We start from the raw sequence: 23,479 nt of genomic DNA on the forward strand, positions 1-23,479 counted from the left end.
AAATGAGTGGTTGCGCAGGGAAGGGATATGCTAGGGGTATAAGATTACCATTGGGTTGAGCAGTGCAAGCGTCACAACTTCTAGGGTGGGAAGGATGGATCGGATGTCCATGGAACTCAGGGGAATGTTGGGGGAAGGGGCAGATGAACACTGTGGATTCACAGGTATGTGGTTGAAACTACAGTGTTGAATAAACACTCTGGCAATAAGACAAGGAAGGATGACTAGTTTAAGGGGCTGAATAGGAGGCATCTGGCATAGAATGCACCTGGAGCAGGCTTCTAGGGAGGGTGTGAGTGCTCATCATGTCACAGTGTGTTATATTGCTGAGTGGAGAGCCATACAATGAGTGGGAAGGGGTTGTACCCACTTCCTGGGGAGGCCTGATGTTCTCAAACAGAGGGGAGGGTGTCTCTCGAGAGCATGGGTGACAGACACCTAATGGGGGAGGACAGATTAGCGTGTCAAGCCCTCAGCATTGTTGCAAGTTATAGACGAATCTTGTCCTTCAAGTAGTGAAGCTTCGTTATCACTGTGGTCTCCGAGGGGAGGGGAACAGGGGACTAGGATAGATGGAAGAGGGAAACTGGGGGGGCAATGGAAGTATTCTCCATGATCGTGAAATTAAGGATACAGGTCACGTTAAATTTCACTAAAAACTTATAAACCTGTACGGTCGGAAATATAAACCAAAATGTAAACTACTGACCATGGTTAGTAGCCATGTTTCAATACTTACACATCAGTAGAGCAAATGTAATGTCCACATGGAAAAAGATCATTGGTGGGGAAGGTATAAAGGGAGGATGTTGGGGTATATGGGAGTCCCTTATGTTCTGTATGTGACTTTAATGTGACCTAAAACTTCTTTGAAGACATAAAGAAGAAAATAAAGAGGTAAGACCCTGAGGAAAAAATGGAAGAGATGGCCTTGACACTGTACAGTCAAGACAACACCTATTACAGTGATGAAAGGAAAAACGTCAAAAAAATTTTTGTAGCATTTTTCCTTTTCCAATACCCCAATTTTTTTAAGTTTTCTTACTTTTTTCTAAATTAATATGTATTTGCATTGTAATGCTTAAACTAATCAGTATTATTTCATTTTCCTCTTAACGAAATCTGGCAATATATTAGGCTTAATTTTTTAAGAAGTTTTGGAGAGCAGAGGCGGTCAGCTATGGCAGGGGAGGAGCACTGGTGTGGGTGTCATTGATGGGGATGTATGGGAGGGAGCTCGCCTTGGCAAGCCTATGACCTAGATATGTTTGGATGTTCATTGGGTATTGTCCTAGTGGGGAGAGTTTCACACTACAACTGATGGAGGGCTGGGTTCCCATCTGGGGAACTCTGCCACATTCCCCATGGAACAGCAACAATCCCACAAGTGCAAGGGCAATGACCAGCTAAGAAGGATGGTCCAAGGATGGGCCCTTGATACTGAGAACTATGCTTATGACCCTGTTGCGCTTCAAGTGTCAGCTGGCCTGGTGTTGCAGGCTGCCTAAGAGTTGCCTCTGAAATACCTCCACGTTGCTCCAATATGGCCACTCTCTAAATAAACAGTATATAAACACATTACCTTCCCCCAAGCATAGGACATGACTCTCAGGGACGAGGCTCCCTGGCACCCAGGGATTACAACCAAGCACGAGCTGGTGATGCAGCTGGAAAAAGACCTTGAATTAAAGGGGAATTGGTAAAAACAAATGAGTTTATATGGCTAAGAGACTTCAAAATGAGTCGGGAGGTCATCAGAGGGCTTGTGCTTAAGCACTTCTCAGCAGGATCTCATAGACAGCCAAAGATGACACAACACAACCCCAGGTAGTGGTGCTCCCAGGGGCTATGGGGACACCCTCGTCCTATGGTCATGGCAGATACATGCAGGGTTCAGTGCCTTAAGAGTAGGCCCTAATTAGCAATTTGTCCTCCTGTGATGGAGTTAGACTCAGATATGACTTTCCACAGTGCCTCTTCTGTCCCTTTTTATTGAACTTCTGGTGGGTGCTGGGTTTGCTGTATGCCCAGGAGACTTCAATCTCTGGGCTATCCAGGTTCCACCTGAGCCTCAGTGGTGTTGCTGCACCACCTACACTCCACTTCATTGGACTTACCCAGATCAGCTGAGAGGGAGATGAGGATGGACAACAACCACAACAGGGAACCAAGACAGTCTACGGCTGTGGGCACGAGAGTCACATCCACCAGCCATGTGGGAAAGAAGCCCCTTCTCAATCGAGAGAAGGAGTGGGCATCGCCATCCCAGGGTCCTAGGGATAGACAAAGAAAATATGGACTAGAGTGGACTTAATGGTATTCAACTACAGGAATTATTTTTACTCTAGCAATAGGAGCAATTGTATCATTGATGTGGACACAGTGGCCTCTGGAGTTGCTAAACGCAGGGAAAGGGAAAAGGAGGTGTGATGCGGAGGCATTTTCAGGACTTAGAGATGTGCTGATTGATATTGCAGGGACAGATGCAGGACATGACATATCCTACCAGAATCCACTGGATGGACTGAAGAGAGTTTAAACTACACTGTAAGTAATAGCCCATGCTGTGTAGCGGTGCTTCAAAATGTATTCATCAAATGCAATGCATGTACCACACTAATGAAAAAGTTCTTGATGTGGGATAAGTGTGGGGTGTGGGGTGGGGCATCGGGACCTCCTACCGCTTTTAATGTCACATTTTGTGTGATCTACGTAGCTTTTGAAAGTAAATAAAAATATATATCTAGGCAAATTATGTCCAGATTGTATTAGTTTTGAAAGGATTGAAAGAAGTCAGTTAACTAAACAAAAAAGATTACCTATATAAAAAAACAATGATGGCGGAGGACTTGGCCCAGTGGTTAGGGCGTCTGTCTACCAGGTGGGAGGTCCGCGATTCAAACCCTGGGCCTCCTTGACTCGTGTGGAGGTGGCCCACGGGCAATGCTGACACGCGCAAGGACTGCCATGTCATGCAGGGGTGTCCCCGCACAGGGAAGCCACACACGCAAGGAGTGCGCCCCGTAAGGAGAGCCGCCCAGCGCGAAAGAAAGTGCAGCCTGCCCAGGAATGGCGCAGCACACACGGAGAGCTGACACAACAAGATGACGCAACAAAAAGAAACACAGATTCCCAGCCGCTGAGAACAACAGAAGCAGACAAAAAGACGCAGCAAATACGTACAGAGAACAGGCAACGGGGGTGGGGAAGAAGGGGAGAGAAATTAATAAATAAATAAATCTTTAATTAAAAAAAATAAAAACAAAAACAATGATAGAATTAAGGAAAATAAATTCTGAAAAGTCATGCAACTAAGAAGAGGGTTACTTGTAATATATAATGTTAAAAAATTCCAAACCTATACAGTCAAATTCTCTGTATGTAGAGAAATTATGCATTAAATCTTAAGAATAAATACTTTCCTAGGGAGAAATAAAGTAGAAAAGCCTCTTCCTAACAACCATGCCCTAAAAGAAACCTTCAAAAATTTGTCCGGGAGAAAGAAAAAGATATAGATCCGAAAATCTCATCTTCTGAATGAAAGTTACAGCATTATTGTTGGAGTAATGAGGTTTAAATAAAATATTTTCTTTTTCTAATCAAAAAAAGTTAACGTGGTCACTCAGACTATGACCATCTGAAGCTAAAGGAACTTCAGCGAGACAAGGCCAGCACCACGGACAGTTCTCCAAGGCTGTGCCTCAAATGCAAAGAAGCCTAAGGCTTAGAGGGAGAACTGCTTGCGGATCCTGGTTCCACCTCTTCCTAGCTGAAGGTCACTACCATGGGCAGGAAATTTAATTTATATCACCATCAGATAGAAATTAAATATGCTCTAGGTAGTTCTCAGTGCATACATACCAAATGATTAGTAAGAGCTGTATCGCAGTTGTACAAATCAAAGATGTTAAAATGGTTTTTATTCACTTTCACTTCTAATGAATGACCTTTCTCTACATAATACTGTAATATATTAATGAAATTGCTAGATTCTTCTCAAGGAGTTACTAAACATCTCAGCAGTTAAATAACCTTATGAAAGAAACGAGAATACAATAAATAGACACTTTATCGGGGAGAGAATGAGGACTTATTGTTGACACTGTAGGTTCAGACAAGGGTTCTTAAATGTGTTATGGTGTCTCATTTTCATAACTCTTCGGTATTACCCACAGAGTAGCAGGGAGTAAGAACACGCCATGCTGTTTCATCAGCCATGTTCCTGAATGGCCTGAAATGAATGGCATCTTGTATGTCAGCCTAGAGTGGTGTCAAAACTCAGACTCATGGCTTTTCCACGAGTAGTCACTTCTCAGGGGTTTCTTGATTTCAGAACATGTGAGTGAAGGACAGATGGAACAGAGAGTGAAAAAGCACACCTCAGCTCTAGAAGAGAACGTATGGACTTCCATGACCAGGAGATGGAGATATAGATGTCCAGAGACCCCTTTGTGCTGAAGGTCTGGCCATGGTGGGGATTCTCTGCAAAGACCCTCAACCCAGTGTCTACTGAAGGAAATGAAAAATGAACTTTGATATCTGTGTGATACCTCAGGCAATGCAGGGGCATATTAGTGAAAAGCATCTAACTTTATACTGAAGGATTTTAAGAGGAATGAAGTCTATGTCATTAACATTTAATTTCCTGTCTCTGAAGCCAAAGTATTTTCCTTCTCATCCCGCTATTCATTCTTAATAGACTTAATTTGAACGTTTACTTCAGAATAGAATACTAAATCTAGGTTTTCTACACACATGAATTTTCCATGTGAAAAATGATTTGTATATGTAAGTTAATTAATATAAAATGTCTGATAATGAGAAATGATTTGGTACCAAAGAAATGCCCCCTACATCTTTCCACGTGGTTCATCTTATGTACATATGGATGGAGATAGCTACAAGGAGCTTTATAAAACAACAAGACATAAGATCAGCTTGGCTGACTTTTTTATCAGTTTGATAGATGTCTGCCATTATCTGTTCAATAGCCCACTGAGGAATCGGTTGAAACAGCAGCAATTTTCTACTTAGGTAGCATGTTAGATCCGTTACCAGAAGCAAAGGATTCATGTATGCGGCAGTTTTCCCTCAGAAGTTTCAAGAGAAAAATGTTATTTACTAGTCATGTAATAATTTATACATTCGAAAGATCAATGTAATGGGATTGAATTCAGAAGGTGCTAGTTTGAATCCGTCCTTCATGGTAAACTGTTTAAACTCATGGAGCCTCAGTTTCATCCTCTGAAAATGGACTATTCACGTATGTCATAGCATGATGTGGGATTACATTAGATGATGCTGGTAAAAGGGCATGCTATTTTTACCATGTCTCTTTAAAAGAAACCTAATTTATAAAAATTATCTTTTTTGGCTATTTTCAACAGAAAGTGAGGGAGAAGTTTGGAGGAGGTGAAGGAACCAAGCTAGATGATGACTTCAAAGAAATGGAAAAAGTAAGTGTTGATCTACTCAGAGCTCCTTTTTACAAAAGAGAGAGGGGAGAAATGGAAGAGGAAACTGTTATCCACATGAACCTGAGAATACATTAAGTTATTCTCAAAAATATTATCCTTTTGGTATAAGTTTGAAAACATAAAAGGTAATGTCTCCTGATTTTTCTTGAGCTATCCTGACAACAAAACCTCAATGAATGTGAAATGTTATAAACTACTTTTCCTGTTGGATTTTCTTAACACTCTTCTAAGAAGGGACAAAGGGTAGCTGGTCTGAATTGCTGTAAGGTGGGAAGAAAACAGGAGAATGTGGCAAATGATGTCAAATATTTTCTAAAGCCTTAGACTCTGTCTTGAGAGGGTTTCTCTGTCAAGACGGTACCCCTGGCAGTGATGGGGTGTATTAGGCAGAGTGCAGTTTTGGATCCTCTCAAGCCTTGGCCCAGTGCCACTTCGGACACTTGCTGAACAAGCCAGTTCTTTCCTGAGCTTGCATTTTCTTATAAATACAGAATGGGGTTCCCTATACTTTACTCTACAGATCTTAACGAAGGATCAAAAATAAAACAAATTGGACAGGTTCTGGGAAGCTGGTACCAGAGTAGGAAGGCAGGGCTCAACTCTCTCATGAAAAAACAATAGAGGAAGGGCCAAAAACTGTGTGCGGGACCTTCTCTGCGGTCAGCAGACCAGGACAGTGTTGCACAACGCTAGGGGTACAAGGCACAGAAAGTCAAAGGACCTGAAAAAACAAACATGAGTTACTAAACCTGAATGGAGACCAGGAAGGGCTCCCTCTACCCACCATCAAGACTTTAAACCTGGATAAAACCCCTGCCTCACTGCAGCTGACCTAGAGGGAAACAGATGCCTTCCTCCCTGTCAACTGTCACAAGGGAAGAGGGAGGGTGAGTTGGAGAGCTTCTCTTCAGTGAATTTGCCCAGGAGAGCTTCCTTTAAATCTTGGCACCGTCCAGACTAAACGCACTCAAAGCGGAAGTTGAAAGAACTATTTCACTGATGAGTGCCAACTGCTGGCCGGACTGGAAACTGTGATCCAAAACTTCAAAAGTGAAGACTAATATACTGCCAATAAATAGGAAAATGAAATAGTTACGACAGGTTTAATGATAAGAAATAGAATACATAATAATTTAGAAAAACTAAAAGTAAAAATAAACTGGGGTATTAAAAAATGAAAAATATCATAAAAAAATGTTTTGACGTTTTGCTTTTCATCACTGGAATAGGTGTTGCCCTGTATGTACAGTGATCTCTGGTCAATTTTGATAACACAAACTAGGCAATTTTCGAGACTTAGAAAAAGCTGAACCAAAAATCAAAGAAGAGCTGTGATAAAAAACGCTAAGTAACAAAAGAAATTTGCCATCGGCATAAATTCGCAGACATATTCAGATGCCAAGACATCACCAAAAAATTACAAGCCATACTAGGAAACAGGAGGAGATGGGCGAGTCAAAGGAACAAACCAAATATCCTGAGGAAATACAGGATTTGAGGCAATGAATCCATAATAATCACAGAAATCTCCTAAATCAATTCAAGGAGTTAAAGGAAAATATGACTGAAGAATTAAGGATATTAAGAAAACACTGGGTGAGTTTAAAGAACTATCTAACAGCAAGCAAAGAAAAGTAACAGAGCTTATGAGAATTAAAGACATGATGGATGAGATTAAAAACAGATTAGAGGAAGTGGATTTGGCTTAACTGACAGAGCGTCCGCCTACCACATGTGAGGTCCAGGGTCCAAACCCAGGGCATCCTGCCCCTTTGGTGAGCTGACCCATGTGTAGTGATGATGCGCACAAGGAATGCCGTGCCACACGGTGGTGTCCCCCACGTAGGGGGGCCCCACTTCAAGGAGTATGCCCTGTAAGGAGAGCTGCCCCATGCAAAAAAATGTACAGCCTGCCCCAGAAGAGAGCCGCACACACTCAGAGAGCTAACACAGCAAGATGATGCAACAAAAAGAAACACAGACTCCTGGTGTCGCTGACAAGAACGCAAGCGGACACCGAAGAACACACAGTGAATGGACACAGAGAGCAGACAACTGGGGGGTGGGGAGAAAGGGAGAGATATAAATGAAAATTGTTAAAAAAAAATAAAAATGAAACACCTGAGAAAACTTCCCCCAGCGTGAGACATGACTCCAGGGATGAGCATCCCTGGCACCGAGGGATTACTACCAAGCACCAACTGGCAATGCAACTGGAGAAAGACTGTGATCAAAGGGGGAAAAGTTAAAGAAAAATGAGTTTATGTGGCTGAACACTTCAAAGTGAATCAAAGGTCATTCTAGAGGTTATGCTAATGCAAATTTCAGCAGGATCTCACTGACTGCCAAAGTAAATACTACCTCAAGTAGCAGGGCTACTGCTGGCTCTGGAGACATGCAGACACTAAAGTCAGGGCAGAGAGCTGAGGAATTTGTTGCCTTGACAATGGGCCGTACTTTAGAACTTATGCTCCCCAGTGTGAAAGAGTTGGACTAGGTTGTGGTTTCCCTACACATGGCTTTTCTGACCCTTCTATTTGAACCTATAATTAGTATAGCATATGTCTAAGAGACTTCAATCTTTCTGCTGCCTCTGTATCAGCTGGGTCCTGAATCTCATCAGAGTTGCAACACCTACTCTCTAGTTCATTGGACTCACCTAGGACAACAAAGAAGGAGATGATGATGGACAACAACCATCCCACGGAACTGAGAGTCTACAAATAACTACAAGCAAGAGAGTCCCATCCATCTGCCCTACGGAATCAAAGCCCCCTCTCAATTAGATGTGGAGTGGGCATCACCATCCCAGAATACTCAGGATTGAGGAGTGAACTATGCACTAAAATAGAATTACTGATAATCGACTATAGACTTACTGTGATTCTAGCAATGTAAGAACTTATATGACTGATGTGGAGGCAGGGGTCACAGGAGGTTCTGAGGGCAGGGAGAGGGAAAATCAGGTGTAATACCGGGGTAATTTTGGGACTTCGGCATTGCCTGCATGACATTGCAGTGATAGATACAGACCATGCAAATGACGGATACTGCTAATATGGGAAAATGTGGGAGGTGTAGGGATTGGGGTATGTGAGAAACCCCTATAATTTTATGTAACATTCACGTAATCAAAGTAACTTTTTAAAAAGAAAATGAATAAATAAATAAATAAAAATTAAAAAATCTGCACAGTCTGATGACTATGATGCAACTAATATCTGGGTAGGTGCTCTGGTGTTTCCAGTCTTGACAAGCTCCCAGAACTTAGCTGAATACTTGAATCAATGCTGGGGCCAAATTAGCACTAAATTTGAATGAAGCTACAACAACAACAATCTCCTCATGATGAAGTTTCACCTCCCATTTCAGATTGCTCTCAGTGAGCTCTATTCCCAATTTTTGATACACCACTGGGCAGAAGTGAACTCCCTTGATCCCACCCATCCTCAGGTAGAGGAAAATATTGTGGACAAAAGAGCAATTGTGATGGTTTCCAAAGCTCCACCAGAGTACTGATAGTTATATCCACTCATGGAATCACTAAATCAATGGTTGCATGAAATGCACTAATTAGTTTCCTTAATAGGGAACCTGGAGAATACGTGTACTGTAACAAGGGTAAGATGTTGGCAGAGTAGGGAGTTCCCTTCAGGGCAGTTAAGAATCATCCAGAGCTACCTGGCAATTCAACCTGTTTGTGGGACCCAGGAGGCCTGAAGAGCATTCTACAAGATCCTTGGAAGAACGGGAGGAGGAGACTGCATATCTGCACTGAAGATTCATGAGGAAAGCACTACATGCTGCGGAGCCTGGTGCCCAGTTCCCACTGGCAGGGCAAGATGCCTTGGGAACTAGTTCCTGGATGGAGTTGGAAGCTTCATTTCCCATAAACAGGGGAGGAAGAAATGACTGGGTGCCTACTTCAGTCACTGATGAGTAAATTTGGCTGGATGAAGTACAGCTGAAGATTGGACCCGCACAACTCAGAAAGAGACTGGCAGCCTTCATTTAAACAATGCCTCCAGCGTAAGAGGAAGCAGGGCTACTTTAAATTCACAGTGAAGGTAGGGACAGGCTTCTTTCCACGCAGGTGTGACTGCTGACCTAGACTGGGCTCAAGCCACGACTCCAACATGGAGGAAGCTGGGGACTTGTACCAGACTCTCCAGGCCACTAGAGTCACTTTCAGCCAACAGAGACGAGGAGAGGGCTCTACTGTAAGGCCACATGTCCATTCCCAATGCATTCTGGTGAAGTGTGTGCTTGGAACTGTTCAACATCAGTCCTGCAGGACTGATCCCTGCCCTCCCAATCACCTTAAGGTCAACAAGGAGTTTCACCAGTTAAGTACTGAGAGGGGTGGAGAGTTTGGGGTGGCCTTGACTGCCTCAGGGTAAGCTTTCCAGGGGAAAGGTTACATTAACACTCTTCACTTGCTGGGCTGCTCTAACAAATACCACTGCCTCACTGCCTTAAACAACAGGAATTTATGGTCTTGCAGGGTGAGAGGCTAGATGTCCAAAATCGGCATGTCAGCAGGATCACTTTTACGGTCAGCAGCATTCTTGTGGCAGGTTGCCAGCAATGCACAACTGCATCCCTGCCTCCACCACCTGGCCATCTCTTCTCTGTCTCCCACTCCTGAGTGGGTCCCAATTTCCTCTACTCATAAGCACTCCAGTCGTACTGAGTTGAGGTCCACCCTTATGCAGACTGGCTTCACTGTCGTGAATGGGATCTTTGAAGGTCATGTTCATAAATGAGTTCACAGCCATAGTGTAGGAGATTAGGACCTGACATGTCATTGTGGGAGGCCACGATGCAACCCATAATAAAGACAGAGGCACTCTGGGGTGCCCCCCCATGCAAGCAGGGGAGCACCTCTGGCCCAGCTTTCTATCTAGTGGGTACTCAGCAGGCGCGACTGGGAGCTGCCCAAGTGCTGAGGGCCCTCTGCCCCAGTGGAGGCCTGTTCAGGGCCCAGGTCACCCCATGGCACCTTGTCCCAAACTGAGGTTACATAAAATTCTGTAATAATATGTATGTAAAATACCAACGAAAACAAAGCCTGAAGGAAAATGTACTTGCAGTGATCACTTGGAATGAGTGAATGGATAAGTTCCTTTTTTTATTTTCTAATATTAAAATTAAAATAAATATAACGGGTTTTATTATATTTTAGAGTATTTTTTATAACTGTTTTAGGTTAAAATTTACTAAAGTAAAAAAATGTATGTTTTTTAAACCAAACAATCTTTTTTTTTTTAATTTAAAGGCAAAGGTAAAGGTTGCTAGTGGCTTTACCAAAAAAAATGGCAGGAAGCAGATGTGTCTCAACTGCTACAGCGTCCCTCTACTTACGGAGGGTTCAGGGTTCAATCACCAGGGCCTCCTGACCCGTGGGGTAAGCTGGCCGACACGCAGTGCCGCCGCGCACAAGGAGTGCTGCGCCACGCACGGGGGCCCCCAGGTAGGGGTGCCCCATACAGAAGGAGCGCGCCCCACAAGGAGAGCCGCCCCACGTGAATAAAGTGCATCCCGCCAAGGATTGGCGCCACACACACAGCTGATGCAGCAAGATGACGCAACAAAAAAAGAGACGCAGTTTCCCAGTGCTGCTAAGAACACACGGGGAACAGACAGGGACAGCAGACAATGGGGCGGGGGGAGGAGGAAGGGAGAGAAAGAAATAAAATAAATCTTTTTAAAAAAAGTTATTAGAGAGAAAAAAAGAAGAGCACCAGGAAGCTGCCATTTCTTGATATGCAGCTGTCGGTACTGGACAGTGTTGAGGGTAGGGGTCATAATGAATCATTAAATCATATAATATCATAAAATCATTATGTCAACCTCTTTCCTTCACAGCTCCCGCTCATCACATGTCCCAAGTGTGGTATCACCTCTGCCATCCCAGAGTCCAAGACCCTCCCCTCTCCTCTCCATCAGTGTCACTCTTCAGGGGAAATTTATACCAAGGCTGCTCAGCCAAGCAATACGTAAACACACTGTATGCCAAACCAGAGACCTGAAAGCGAAAGGTCGGAAAAAGATACTCCATCCAAATGGTAACCAAAAAAGAGCAGGGGTAGCTATCCTAATATTGGACAAAACAGACTATAAATGCAAAAAAGTAAGAAGAGATACACACGGCCATGAAATATTAACAAAAGGGACAATCAACAAACAAGAGGTCACAGGCAGGAGCTATGTGAGAGTACACGAGGATGAATATAAAACAGCTAATATTACACCAAAAACATATAGGGGACGACAGACTAATAATGAAAACCATAAGACAAAACATAGGATAACTAAAAAATTTAGAAAACTGTACAACCTAAAGTATGGAACACACAGTAAGCACAAATGTCACCTTGTTTGAAAACTATAGTTTCGGAATCTGTACATCAGTTTCAGGAAATATGATATGAATAAGTTAAAAGATTATTGCTGTGGAAGGGAAAAGGTTTTATGGTGGATCTGGGGAAATACTGTATATTGTATATATGAATTTCAGTGATCTAAGACTCTTCTGAAGCTGACATTATGTTGGGATTCACTTTACGGGAAGTTTTGGATCACAGAGTGGTTCAACAATGGCAGTGGAGGAATACTGATATGGGATGTTATTGACAGGATATATATGGTTGACAGGGAGTTATACAGGGCATATGCCCAGGCTATATGGTAATGTCTACATATACTCATAATGGAAACAATTAAAAACAACAGGTCGGGGGGTACTGGGCTCCTGGCCGGGGGGTCACTGTTGTGGGTACCTGGGAGAGCAGCGGCAATCCTCCAGGTGCAACGGCTAGAACCAGGAAGGAAGGACGGCCCAACAGTGGGCTCTTGATACTAATGGCTACACTTTTGAGCCTATACACCTGCAATAAGAACAAGGCCTAGAGTAGCATTGTGCCTGGGGGTTTCCTCCTGACAGCCTTCATGTTACTCCAATGTGGCCACTCTCACAGCCAAACTCAGCGTGTAGATGCGATGCATTCCCCCCAGCGTGGGACACGACACCCGGGGATGAGCCTCCCTGGCACCGAGGGATCACTACCACATACCAGCTGAAGAAGCAACTAGAAAATGACCTTGAATTAAAGATTCAATGCGGAACAGCAGAATATACCTGTCTACATATAATAACATGACTTCGGGAGGCTGTTTGACCTAATGTAAGGGGGAAATGGAAAGGAGAAATGAGATTATAAGGCTGTGAGCCTCTAAAAAAGAGTCTGGAGGTTGTCAGAAGGAATACCCCTATGTACAACTGAACAGAGTCTAAGAGACAGATAAGGTAGATACAACCCCAGGTATTGGTTCTTTTGAGGGATAAAGAGACCCACGGGTTCTATGGTCATGGCAGAAGGGGTTCACTGCCATGACAGATGGCCCTTCTTTGGAGCTGGTGTTTCTGCGTGATGGAATTGGACTCAGAGGGGATCTCTTTTCACAAGACTTGCATGCTACTTTACTGGAATTGTAGTTGGTGCTGGGTTTAAGATATATGTAGGGGATTTGAATCTCTGGACTGATAATATGACACCCAGGCCCAGAGCCTCAACAGACTTCAGCTCCTACACTTTGATTTACTGGACTTACTCCACTCAGCTAACGTGGAGTTGAAGAAGGTCAACCACCACAACATGGAGCCTAGAGTGTCTACAACTGGAAGCGGGAGGAGTGCATCCAGTGCCCATGTGGAATCTAAGCCCTCACTTGACATAGGTGTGCAATGGACACAACCAATCCAATGTCCACAGAGAAAATGTGGAATGGGTGTGGGAACGGTAGCCATGGTGGCTGCTGGGTGTGGGGAACGGGAGGAAGAGAGGAGATGTGGAGGCGTTTTCGGGACGGGGAGTTGTCCTGGATAGTGCTTCACGGACAATTACGGGACATTGTAGATCCCCCCAGGGCCCGCTGGATGGAACGTGAGAGAGTCTGGGCTATGATGTGGACCATTGACTATGGGGTGCAGTGATGCTCAGAGATGAACTTACCAGGTGCAATGGATGTGTCATGATGATGGGAGAGAGTGTTGCTGCGGGGGGAGTGGGGGGCGGGGGCGGTGGGGTTGAATGGGACCTCATATTTTTTTTAATGTAATTTAAAAAAATAATAATAAATAAATAATTTTTTTAAAAAAAGATGTCACAGGCATAAATATCTACGCACCTAACCGAGGTCCCCAAAATACATGAAAGAAACTCTGGGAAAACTGAAGGGAGAAACAGACATCTCTACAATAATCATTGGTGACTTCAAAATACCTCTCACATCATTAGATGGAACTAGATGGAAGACCAACGAGGAAAGAGGGAACTGAAACAATACGATCAATGAGTTAGACCTAACAGACATAGACAGAAGGCAGCATTCAAATTCACTGGGATATACATTCTTTACACGTGCCCGAGGATCCTTCTCCAGGATAGACCACATGGTAGGGCATAATGCAGCTCTCAATAAATATAAAAAGACTGAAATTATATAAAGCATCTTCTCAGATCATAGGGGAATGAAATAAAATCAATAACAGACAGGCAAAAGGTAACTTGGCAAATGTGTGCAGGTTAAACAACACACTCTAAGATAATTACTGGGTGAAAGAAGAAAGTGCAAGTGAAATCAGACAAATGAAAATGAGACCACAATTTATCAAAACTAATGGGATACAGCAAAGGCAGTCTTGAGAGGGAAAGTTATAGACCTAAAAGCCTGTATTAAAAAAGAAAAAAGAGCGAAACTCAAAGAATTAAGGGAACAAAATGAGAAATTAGAAAAAGAACAGCAAACCAGTCCTCAAAAAAAAGAGAAGAAATAATAAAGATTAGAGAAGAAATAAATGAAATTGAGAAGAAAAAGAAATAGAGAAAATCAAAACAAAAGCAGATTCTTTGAGAAGATTAGTAAAATTCACAAACTCCTAGCAAGATTAACAAAGGAAAAAAAAAAAAGAAGAACCTAATACATACAATTTGAAATGAAAAGGGGCAACCCAAGAACTAGAAAGGATCATAAGAAGATATTCCCAGACGCTGTATGTCAATAAACTAATCAACCTAGATGAAATGCTCACATTTCTAGAAATGCACAACCTAACCTACATTGACACTACAAGATACATAAGAACTTAACAAACCAATTACAATTAAAGACACTGAATCTGTTTTCAAAGATCTCCCAACAGAGAAAACTCCAGGACCATCTGCCTTCCCAGGTGAATTCTCCTAAACATTTCAAAAAGAATTAACACCAATCCTGCTTAAACTCTTCCAAATATTGAAGAGGAAGAAAAATAACCCAACACATTTTAGGAAGCCAACATCACCGTAATACCAAAGCCAAACAAAGACACTGGAAGGAAAAGAAAATTACAGACCAATCTCTCTAATTAAGATTGATGCAAAAATTCTCAACAAAATATTTATAAATCGAATCCAGCAGCACATCAAAAGACTTATCTATCAAAACCAAATGGGATTTATTCGGTAGGCAAAGCTGGTTCAACATAAGAAAATCAATCAATGAAATACACCACATTAACAAAGTGAACGAAATGAAACCAAATGATCGTCTCAATCAAGGCAGAAAAAGCATTTGACAAAATCCAACACTGTTTCTTATAAAAACATTTCAAAACAGACGAGTAGAAGGGAAATTCCTGAATATGGTAACAGGCACATAAGAAAAAACCCACAGCTAACATCGTACCCAGGGGGAATGGCTGAAAGCTTTTTCTCTGAGACCGGGAACAAGACAAGGATGTCCACTAGCACCATTGTTCTTTGACATTGCAATAGACGCTCTAGGTAGAGCAACTAGAAAAAAAAATAAAGGCATCCAAATAAGAAAAGAGGAAGGAAAACTCTGTTTTCGGAAGGCATGATCTTATATTTAGGAAATTCTGAAATGTCTACACCGAAGCTACTTGAGCTAATAACTGAGTTCAGCACAGTGACAGGCAGCAAGATCGACACGGAGAAATCAGTAATGTTTAGGTACACTAGCGCTGCACAACCTGAGGAGGAAATCAGGGGAAAATTTCATGTACAAGAGCAACAAAAAGACTCCAACATCTAGCAATCGATTTAACAAAAGCAGCACAGGACCTATAAGGAGAAAATTACAAAACAATGCTAAAAGAAATTTAAAAAGACCGAAACAATTGGAAAGACATCCGTGTTCATGGACTGGAAGACTAAATATCATAAAGAGGTGAATCGTACCCAGATTGATTGATATATTCACTGCCATACCAATGAGAATTCCAACAGTCTACTTTACAGAAATAGGAAAGACAATTGCCAAATCATTTGGAAGGGAAAGTGCACACGAGGCGCCAAAAGTATTCTGAAAAAGAAGACCAACGTAGGAAAAATTTCACTGACCTTGAAACATATTACAAAGCTACAGTGGACAAATCAGCATGACACTGCCATAAAAAGAGATACACCCATCAGTGCAATAAGATTGAGAGTACAGAAATATACTCTCACCTCTATGGTCAAGCAGTTTTTGACAAGCCTACCAAGTCTGTGTGAATGGGAAAAAACAGACTCTTCAACAAATTCCTATAGAACAGGTTATAAATAACCAAAAGAATTAAAAAAGACCCCCATCTCACTCTCCATACAAGAATCAACTCAAAATGGATCAAACACCTAAATATCAAAGCAAGTACCGGAGAACCAGGAAGATGGCGGAGGAGTAAGGAGCTCCTACAGTCCGCTCCTGCTGCAGGGCAGTTAGCAAACACCCAGAGCTCTCTGAGCCAGCTGAAGCATCATCTGGGGGCTCCAGGAGGCCAGAAGAGCTTCCTGCAACATCCTTGGGGGAGTGGAAGGAGGAGATGCCCGTCTGCAGAGAAGACTCGTAAGTAGAGGCTCCACACCCTGGGGGCCGGTGCCATCCTCCACTGGAGGTACAAGCCGCCTCAGGAGCAGCTCCGAGGCTGGAATCAAAGCTCCACTTCCCAAAACTGGTGAGAGGCGGCAGACTTGGCCCAGTGGTTAGGGCGTCCGTCTACCACATGGGAGGTCCACAGTTCAAACCCCGGGCCTCCCTGACCCGTGTGGAGCTGGCCCATGTGCAGTGCTGATGCGCGCAAGGAGTGCCGTGCCACGCAGGACACCCACGCGCAGGGTGTGTGCCCCGTAAGGAGAGCGGCCCAGCGCAAAACAAAGTGCAGAGTGCCCAGTAGTGGTGTGGCACACACGGACAGCTGACACGACAAGATGATGCAACAAAAAGAGACACAGATTCCCGGGGTGGGGGAGGAAGGGGAGAGAAATAAATAAATAAATAAGTAAATACAATTTTTAAAAACATGGGTGAGGAAGAGATGGATGGGCACCAACTTCAGCTACTGATGAGGAAATTCAGCGGGCTACAGTATAATCCTGAGAAGAAGTTTGAGCCTGTCCAAGTCAGAAAGAGGCCGGGAGCTGCCATCTTAACTCCACGCCTGTCACGAGGGGAAGCGGGGTGGACTGAGGATCCCAGTGCTGGCGGGGACCGGCTTCTTCCCACCAAGATCACATTGCAGCTCCAGCCTAGGCCCCAGTGCCACCGCCAGCCAGCAGGGAGGAAGCTGCGGGGACCTGAGCCAGCCTCTCTGGGAAATTACCGGCCAAGCCAGGGAGGCCCGTGATCATCCTACTCTGGCGGCACGAGCCGCCCCAGGAGCTGCTCTGTGACAGGAATTGGAAGATCCACTTCCCAGAAACAGGAGGAGAAGACAGTTGGCTGCCCATTTCGCCTACTGATTGGGAGACTTGGCTGGCTAAGAGATAACCCTGGGAACAGGAAGGGTGAGAACGAGCCAAGCCGAAAGTCAGAAACAGGCCAGCAGACGCCATTCTGACTCCACCCCCAGCCTGAGGGGAAGCCGGGCTGACTGAAACTCTCAGGGTCAGCAGGAACCAGTTTCTTTCCCGCAGATCAGCCTGCAGCCTGCCTAAGTTTCAGCCCTGCCTCTGGCAGGGAGGACACTGAGGAGCCCTGCACCAGCCTGTACAGGTAACTGCAGGGAACTCTGGCTGGCACAGACTGAAAATCAGAAGTCTACCAGCGCCACTGTGGTCATCTCAGGACCCGCACTGCATAGATTGCTGCCCGCACCTGCAGCTCCATCCCTGCCCCAGGCAGGGGCGAAAGGGATGTGAGGCTCCATCAGTCTCTCTGGGCAACTACAGTCTAGGCCTGCACGTGGATTATTCCAGTCACAGGGGCTGTGACTCTGTCCCTACCCCTGGCAAAGGAGAAAGTTGGAAGAAGCTTCACTGGTCCCGGCGCAATGAAGGGGGCTTGAAACTCCACAGCTCACAGCAACAACTACATGCTTGGCTCCTACTGCACAATCAGCAAGGGAGGAAGGATAGGAAGCCCTAAACTAAAGAGAAAGATTGCACCCAGAATAAATACTCTAGGAAGCCAGATGCAAAGACACCAACAAAAAATTACAATCCACACCAAGAAACAGGAAGCTACGGCCCAGTTAAAAGAACAAGATAAGCCTCCAGATGACATAAAGGAGTTGAGACAACTAATTATACATGTTCAAACAAATCCCCTTAATAAATTCAATGAGATGGCTAAAGAGATTAAGGATATTAAGACGACATTGGAGGAGCACAAAGAAGACTTTGAAAGCAGACATAGAAAAATAGCAGATCTTATGGGAATGAAGAAGGTGCAACTCATGAAATTAAAAAAAACACTGGAATCATATAATAGCAGGTTTGAGGAGGCAGAAGAAAGGATTGGTGAGCTTGAAGAAATGGCCTCTGAAAGTGAACTTACAAAAGAAGAGTTGAAGAAAAGAATGGAAAAAAATTGTAAAAGGTCTCAGGGAACTAAATGACAGCAAAAGGCATGCAAACATATGTGTCATGGGTGTCCCAGAAGGAGAAGAGAAGGGAAAAGGGGCAGAAGGACTATTTAAAGAAATAATGGTAGAAAAGTTCCCAACCCTGTTGAAGAAAATAGGTATCGCTGTCCAGGAAGTACAACATACTCCCATCCGAGAAAATCCGAATAGACCGACTCCGACACATACTCATCAGAACGTCAAAGGCCAAAGACAGAGAATTCTGAGAGCAGCAAGAGAAAACCAATGCATAACATATAAGGGATATTCAGTAAGGTTAAGTACGGATTTCTCACCAGAAACCATGGAGGCAAGAAGACAGTGGTCCGATATATTAAAGATATTACAAGAGAAAAACTTCCAGCCAAGAATCTTATATCCAGCAAGACTGCCTTTCAAAAATGAGGGTGAAATTAGAATATTCACAGATAAACAGAAACTGATAGAATTTCTAAGCAAGAGACTAGAATTTCAGGAGATACTAAAGGGTGTGCAAAAGAAAGACAGGAGAGAGAGGCCTGGAAGAAAGTCTAGAAATGAAGATTATATCAAAAAGAGTAACCAAGAGTGTCAAAAAAGTGGGGAAAATAATACGACAGATAAAACTCAAATAGGAATAAACTTAACCAATGATGGAAAGCACTTGTATTCAGAAAACTGCACCTCAGTGTTAAAACAAATTAAAAAAGACCTAAATAACTGGAAGCACACTCCATGCTCATGGATTAGAAGGCTAAATATCATTAAGATACCAGTTCTACTCAAATTGATATACAGAGTTAATGCAATCCTGATAAAAATTCCACCAGCATTAAAGAAAAAACTGAAAACACAATCATTAAATTTATTTGGAAGGGAAAGGAGTCTTGAATAGCCAGAAACACCATAAAAAGGAAAAGCAAACCCTCATCTCCAGACTTTAAATCATAATACCTACCTATAGTGGTAAAAACAGCGTGGTACTGGCCTAAAGACAGACACAATAGACCAGTGGAACCAAATTTCTGGTTCACAAACAGACCCTCACAGGTATGGTCAAGTGATTGTTGACTAGCCTGTCAAACTCACACAGCTTGGGCAGAACAATCCATTCAACAAATGGTGCTGAAAGAATTGGACATCCATAGCTGAAAGAAGGAAAAGAGGACACCTATCTCACACCTTATCCAAAAATTAACTCAAAATGGATCAAAAAACTAAAAATGAAAACAAGAACCGTAAAACTTCTAGAAGAAATTATTGGAAAATATCTTCAAGACCGAGTGGTAGGGGGTGGATTCTTGAAGGAGAAAAGAGGGGAACTGAGTGGACTACTGATGTTTAATGTATGTAGAAGTTTTAGTTAGCTGTGCTGTAAAATTGGGGAAATGTATAGAGTGGATGGTAACACACAGTGAGTAACAGCTACTTTATAAATGGGGATGTGACTGAAAATCGTAGTCTAGTTATGTAAATGCCAATTGACGGAATGCTTGGGAATGATCTAGGAACTGGATAGCACGGTAAACCAAGAGGTGGGTGAGAATTGTGGTTGATGGCACAGATGCACGAGTGTCCTTTGTGAGCTACAACAAATGTATATTACCAGGGCAGGTGTTGGGAATGTGGCGAAGCATGGGAATAATACAGCTGGAGGGACCTATGGACTGTGGTTAGTAGTCATAATATACTATTCTTGCATCTATGCAAAAGATGTACTGTGTTGATACTGAGGCAGTATGGAAAAGTGAGCCAAATGTACGCTATGGACATGACAATAATCAGATTTCTGCACATGTGCATAATTGTTTGATAAGTTTACAACTTTTGTCATAAAAATATACATATTTAAAAAATAATAGGGCGGTTTGGCCAAAAAACACACCAAATGTAAGATAAGAACTATGATTAGTGGTAAGATTTTGACAGTGTTCTTTCATAGTTTGCAGCAAACGTCCCATGACAATACAAGGTTTTGGTGGAGGGTTGATGTATGGGACCCCTGCATGACGTTATGCATGTTTGCTTTGTAAGTTCGCAACTTTTGCTATAGACTTTTTTATGTATGTTCATATATAAATGATATAAAGATAATAATTGTATTGGTTAGAGGAAAAATACTTTGTTTAGTAGTAATATTTTGACAATGTTCTTTAATCATTAGTTTAAAAGGTTTAAAAACAATACAAGTTACTGGTGGTAGAGTGAGATGTTACATGTTTTTTAAGTTCACAACTATTATACATTTATTGTTTCTGTAAAAAAAAAAAAAAGGGCCATAAAACTACTAGTAGAAAATGTAGAGAAATGTCTTAAAGACCTTGTAGTATGTGGTGGTTTCTTGGACCTTACTCCCAAAGCACAAACGACAAAAGAAAAATTAAATAAATGGGACTTTCTGAAAATTAAACACTTTTGCACCTCCCAGGACTTTATCAAACGGGGGAAAAGGCAGCCAATTCAATGGGAGAAAACACTTAGACACCACATGTCCAATTAGGGATTAATGTACAAGATATAGAGAGAGATGTAACAACTCAACAATAAAAAGACAAACGACCCAATAGAAAAATGGGCAAAAGACATGAATAGACATTTGTCCAAAGAAGAAATACAAATGGCAAAAAACACATGAAAAAATATTCAACATCATTAATGATTAGAGAAACGCAAATCAAAATGAGATGTGATTTCACAGCTATCAGAATAGCCACTATGAAAAAGTCAGAGAAGTGCAAGTGTTGGAGAGGATGAGGAAAGACAGGAACACTTATTCACTGTTGGTGGGAATGCAGAAGGCCACAGCCACGGTGGAGGACTGTCGGGCAGTTCCTAAAGAAGCTGAATATAGACTTGCCACGGGACCCTGCAACAGCACTACTGGGCATATTCCCAGGAGAACTGAGAGCACTGACATGTCAGACACCTGCACACCTACCTTCAGAGTGCCGTTATCCCAACTGCCAGAAGCCGGAAACAGCCCGGGTGTCCATCAGCCGGTGACTGGAGAAACACACTGTGCTGTATTCACACGGAGGAACATCGTGCCGGGGTGTGAAGAAGTCAAGTCGTGAACCCGATGACAACATGGATGAACTGGAGGACGGGATGCTGAGTGAAGCAAGCCAGACACAACGGGACAAATACAGGAGGCTTGCACTACTCTCACCTAATTGCACTGTGTAACATAACGTATGATTCCATCTACGTAAGATGTCACTATAAATCAACGTATAGAGGGAAAAAAAGTATTTGTGCAAAAATACCTAGAAATGGGATCTGCGGACAGCAGGGGAAGCACAGAGAGATCAAGAGGTGATGTATTTTACTAGTTGTTTTTTTCATTTATTATTATTATTGAACTAACGAAAATGCTCTAATGATGACTGAGGGGATCAACTCATGACTTTGTGATTGTGCCAAATACCACCGATTGTGCACTGTGGATGAACTGTATGCTTCTTTAAAACAAAGGCAAACAGCACTTAAAAATGGGAGAAATACGAGAATACACATTTACCAAAGGAGAAACGTATGATCCTTTTCATCACTAGGGAAATGCATGCTAAAATCTGCTATAGATAATAAAATGGCTAAAATCAAGAGACGTAATGCCAACCGTTAAAGAAAATGTGGAAAAACTGGAATCCTCACACATTTCCGGTGAGAATGCAAAACGGTGCTGCCACTTTGGGAAACATTTTGTCAGTTTCTTAAAAATGTGAACTTACCGTAATTCATCCTGACTCCACTCCAAAAAGTCTTTCCTAAACAAACGAAACTGTATCCGTGCAATGATTCCTAGAGCAACTGTACGGCAGCCAAAACTGGAGGAAAAAAAACACACACGTCTATGAGCTGGAGCATGGATAACAAAAGGCGCTGCATCCATCAACAGACCTGCACCTCTACCTATCTAATCTCAGGCACCTCCCCACCACGCTGCCCTTGGAAGCAGCCCACCAAGGCCTGTCTACAACCTACCTGGAGGACACGCAGGCCTCTACAGGACTAACTTCAGTGCTAATTACAGACATAAATAGAAGGACAGAAGAGCCACGTGTGGGGAAGCAACTGGGCCCAAGTCAGTGCACTCGGCGGGACCATAAATTCCAAAGTAGGGACCACTGGCAGGGCACCAAACTCCTGAGCTGTCTGCCTGGCTCCAGCGCCTGGATGTTTCAGAACACTCAGGACACCAGCTCTCTGGGGTAGCATCGACTTTGGCAGTGAGAGACCCTGCTGAGACATGCATAAGCATCAACCCTGGGATAACCTCTGGGCTCACCTCCCTTTGCAGACTCTTAGCACCTCAACTGATTTCTCTTTTATCTTTTCCTCATTTTGGTCGAGGTCTTTTTCCAGTGGCATTGCTAGTTGGTACTTGGTAGTAATCCCTCGGTGCCAGGGAGTCTCATACCCTGGAGTCATATCCCACACTGGGGGACAGACAATGTATTTATAGGCTGAGTTTGGCTTAGAGAGAGGCCGCACGTGAGGAACGAGGAGGCTCCCAGGAGGCAACTCTTAGGCACCCTGTAACAGAAGGCTAAGTTTCAATTTCGAGTGTGAAGGTTCATAAGCACACACAGTCATCAATATCAAGTGTCCATCAGGAGACCATCTTCCTCCACTAGTCATTGTCCCTGTACTCTAGGGGGAATCTTGCTGACGTCTTAGAGAACGTGGCAGAGCTCCCCAGGATGGGAATTTGACATTCCTTCGGTTACCGTCTGAACCTCCATCCACCGAGGCGATGCCCCACGAACGTACATTTATGGGCCTTATATGGACGCGAGGTGGGCTTCCTCCCACGTTATCCCGTCCCTGACATCCCACTCCAGTGATCCTGCCACAGACAGAGAACCACAGTGCTGGAGAGGACGTGGAGACACAGGAACGCTAACTCACTGTGGGTGGGAAAGCACAGTGGTACAGCTCCTGTGGAGGACTGTTTGGCAGTTACTAAAGCAGTTAAAGATAAACTTGCCACATGACACTGCAACATCACTACTGGGTATACAGCCCTGATAGCAGGGACACAAACGGACATCAGCACACCCATGTTCAAAGCAGTATCATTCGCTATCGCCGGAAGTTGGGAACACCCCGGGTGTCCATCCGTTGATGAATGGAT

General features: G+C 43.3%; 1 long non-coding RNA gene across 1 annotated transcript in view; it reads right to left on the reverse strand.

Moving 5' to 3' along the window:
* The window catches only part of LOC131277394 (uncharacterized), a 52,342-nt gene extending 29,485 nt beyond the window's left edge, over positions 1 to 22,857 (reverse strand). The window contains exons 1-3 of the long non-coding RNA XR_009184570.2: positions 22,631 to 22,857; positions 22,074 to 22,169; positions 21,281 to 21,453 (exon numbers count right to left, since the gene is read on the reverse strand). This is a non-coding gene — a long non-coding RNA (uncharacterized lncRNA). The remainder of the gene's footprint in view (positions 1 to 21,280; positions 21,454 to 22,073; positions 22,170 to 22,630) is intronic.
* Positions 22,858 to 23,479: the final 622 nt, after the last annotated feature.

Source organism: Dasypus novemcinctus, assembly GCF_030445035.2.
Source record: "Dasypus novemcinctus isolate mDasNov1 chromosome 12 unlocalized genomic scaffold, mDasNov1.1.hap2 SUPER_12_unloc_1, whole genome shotgun sequence".
Taxonomy (NCBI): Eukaryota; Metazoa; Chordata; class Mammalia; order Cingulata; family Dasypodidae; genus Dasypus; species Dasypus novemcinctus.